The 3,212-nt window shown below is 63.5% G+C and overlaps 1 protein-coding gene across 4 annotated transcripts in view; it reads left to right on the top strand.

Moving 5' to 3' along the window:
- CLN8 (ceroid-lipofuscinosis, neuronal 8) overlaps positions 1-3,212 on the top strand; it is a 22,458-nt gene that overhangs the window by 12,498 nt on the left and 6,748 nt on the right. Inside the window, exon 1 of one of the 4 annotated variants that reach the window (XM_005880667.2) lies at positions 372-550. The exons of the other annotated variants lie outside the window; for them this stretch is intronic. The gene's annotated coding sequence lies outside the window, so the exon portion shown is untranslated. Of the gene's footprint in view, positions 1-371; positions 551-3,212 lie in introns of those variants that run through there. 4 annotated transcript variants of the gene reach the window in all.

Raw genomic sequence — 3,212 nt, forward strand, 5'->3', positions numbered from 1 at the left:
CGGGGGAGCAGCCAGGGTGTCTCGGGGGCAGGAACATCTCGCCCTGGCCGTGTCCTGCAGGTCAACCTTGGACTCACAGGCCGAGGCCCGGCCGGCCCTGGCCAGCCCAGTGACCCTCGGGGCTTGTTACTCAACAGTCCGGCAGGACATGACACGGGCCTTCTTTCCTGCTTTTAACTTGGTTTCCTCGGTTTCCGAGTTTGGGGTCCGCTGTGCTAACCGTGCACAGAAGCCTCCGTCTCCGTCGCGCTTGGGCGCCCGGTGCACCCACAGGTGTGTGGGAGCCGGAGGGTCCCCTGGCGCGCCCCGTCCTGGACACAGGGGGCTGCCCCATTTTATTTATTAAAAATGCCCGGCCGCCAGGTCCCGGGACAGAAGGAAGGCGCGGTGGTTGCAGACAGACTTTCCCACAGGAATGAAGCTGCAGGTCGCCCGGGCTCTGGCCTCTTCACTTCCCTCTGGGCTGTGGCTCCTCTGCGGTCAGTCGGTCGGTCCCAGAGCTGCTTCGCTGAGGGGCTGGGCTGTAACGTCCTGGGATGGGAAGAGCGGGGTGAGTCCTGCTATGGGGCCCCCGGGGTCCCCTGGGAGGGAACAGTGACTCCCAGCTGCACGTTACCCCCTAGGCTTCGGGCGACATGGAGAAGCCCGACACCAGGTCCTGGGTGAGGAGGGCATGCGGGGCCGTGTCCCCTTCCCACCTACGGTGACAGGGATGTGGGCAGCGTGAGCAGCCTGAGGACGCTCGGGGCTCTGCGGCTCCAGGATGGCCTGGGCGGGCCTGGGCGGCGTCCAGCTGGGGCAGTGGCGTCTCTGCAGGCTCCCCTGCGGGTGCCAGCAGCCCCCAGACAGCACAGCACCAGCTGCCAGACACCATGCGTGCAGCTGTGCAGGGACACGCAGGAGGTTCTGAGCGAGGATTGGCGAAGGGGGTGGTCACAGGATTGGAGGGGGATCAAGGATGTGTAGCCACTTGTGTCTGTAGCGACTTGTGTCTGTAGCGACTTGTGTCTGTAGCCACTTGTGTCTGTAGCCACTTGTGTCTGTAGCAAGTTGTACTGGTTGTGTCTGTAGGGAGCTGTGTGTGTAGGTAATGAGCTGTGTGTGTGTGTGGGTGGGGGAGCTGTGTGTGTAGGTAATGAGCTGTGTGTGTGTGTGGGTGGGGGAGCTGTGTGTGTAGGTAATGAGCTGTGTGTGTGTGTGGGTGGGGGAGCTGTGTGTGTAGGTAATGAGCTGTGTGTGTGTGTGGGTGGGGGAGCTGTGTGTGTAGGTAATGAGCTGTGTGTGTGTGTGGGTGGGGGAGCTGTGTGTGTAGGTAATGAGCTGTGTGTGTGTGTGGGTGGGGGAGCTGTGTGTGTAGGTAATGAGCTGTGTGTGTGTGTGGGTGGGGGAGCTGTGTGTGTAGGTAATGAGCTGTGTGTGTGTGTGGGTGGGGGAGCTGTGTGTGTAGGTAATGAGCTGTGTGTGTGTGTGGGTGGGGGAGCTGTGTGTGTACACTGTGCCTGCCGGAGGGTTTGGTCTCAGCTCTGATGCCTGTGCCTGTCGGTGTCTGGCCCTCGGCTGCCTGCAGCTTTGTAGACGTGACACCATCTTCAAAAGGGCACCTACAGGGCTGGCTCCAGTCCCGGGGTTCTCAGGGTGCAACCTGGAAAGACGGTGTTTTCCTGGATTCCCCATCCTCGGAGCCAGCTCCGTTACCCACCTGGGGTGCTGACACCATCGCCTGCCCTGCCTGCCTGTCTGGGCCTCGTCACTGCACCCGGCCCCTCCATCCTGTCTCGGGCATCGCACCATCCGACAGTTGAGCTTGTGGTCCAGAAACACGAGGGCCCAGTGCTGGGTCCATGTGCTGGCCCCTCCCCGAGTCTGAGGGAGTCTGGGCAGAGAGGGAGGAGGGCAGGAGAGGGACGCGTGGAGGTCTGTTCTCGGGGCTCCAGGATGGCCAGGCTTGGTGTGCTTGCTGCCTGGCTCACAGCGAGAGCCGCCAGCAGGAGACCCTACGCCGTCGTTCGGTTATCTCGCCCGGAGGAAGGGAGAGACTGAACTGTCCCCCTCGGAGTCGTAGGATTTATTTAACCCCAGGGGACACTGGATCCAGATCATGCCAGTTCTGTGGTTTTACATCTGCCTCTGGGCACCTGGGCACCCAAAACACCCAAGCCTGGCGGGCAGTGCAGGCAGTGCAGGCAGAACCTGTGGCGGTGCCCAGGCTGGGGCATGTCCACAGGCTCGGAGCGCACCGGAAAGAACGCAGCCCGCCGGGCCTCAGCGACATCGGGCAGAGCGGCCCTCACCCCGGGGCCCAAGCCCCACTACGGAGCTGGTGACTCGAGGCCAGTAACGAGCCTGAGCGTCCGTGTGAGTGGGAGGCCTAGTGTTCCGTGTTGATAAGGTGGCCCAGTTGATCGTGCCTGGCACATAGCAGGTGCTTCGTATTAGTAACTGACACCCGCCAGCCTGCATTTACATTTTTTTCATGGGCAGGCCCTGGGGTCCAGTGTGGGGGGAAATTGTTTTCTTAGGTCCTGAATAGCAGAACCAAGATCCGAACCCACTGAGTGGACTGCTCGTGGTTCTTTGGTCCTAATGCCCTGGCGCCCTCCCCCCGCCCCCCCAGCCCCAGCCCTGCACCGGGCACTTCCGAGGGGGACCGGGTTGCAGTCAGCCTCTGGGTCCGGCCTCTCCTGTGCAGAATGCAGAGGCTCCGTGGAAGCCAGGGCTCAGCCCGGGGCCCATTGATGCAATCATGCAAAACGGGAACCAGCCCGTCTCATGACCGACAGGGAAAAGCCCAAGGAGAAGCTGAGGCGGCGCACTGGGCTGAGCTCTGGGTGTGGGCAGGGCAGCCCCGGGGCCACGAGGAGTCCTCTGGGAGGTGGGCTCCTGCCCACCCAGCGCTCAGAGCCCTGCCTCCAGGCGCTCGCCTTCCCCAGAGGCCGGCCCTGGGGACACCTGGTGCTCGCCTGCCTGGGCTGGGGCGGTGGCGTGTTGCACAAGCAGCTGTGTTCCTCTGGGAGGTCCGCCAGGGCAGCCGCAGGGAGACCTGGTCGTTACACGCGGGTCCCAGACAAGGCACCAATGGGGAGGCGTGGGGGGGCGGGCAGGAGAGGGGAAGGTGAGGCCAGGCCCTCTGGGCTTTCCCCGGGAGGGGCAGGCGGGCAGGGGACTCACAATTGGGGGCTTGGGGCTGTCGGCCTGGTCCCTGGTTGCCTGGC

Source organism: Myotis brandtii, unplaced genomic scaffold, assembly GCF_000412655.1.
Source record: "Myotis brandtii unplaced genomic scaffold, ASM41265v1 scaffold646, whole genome shotgun sequence".
NCBI lineage: Eukaryota > Metazoa > Chordata > Mammalia > Chiroptera > Vespertilionidae > Myotis > Myotis brandtii.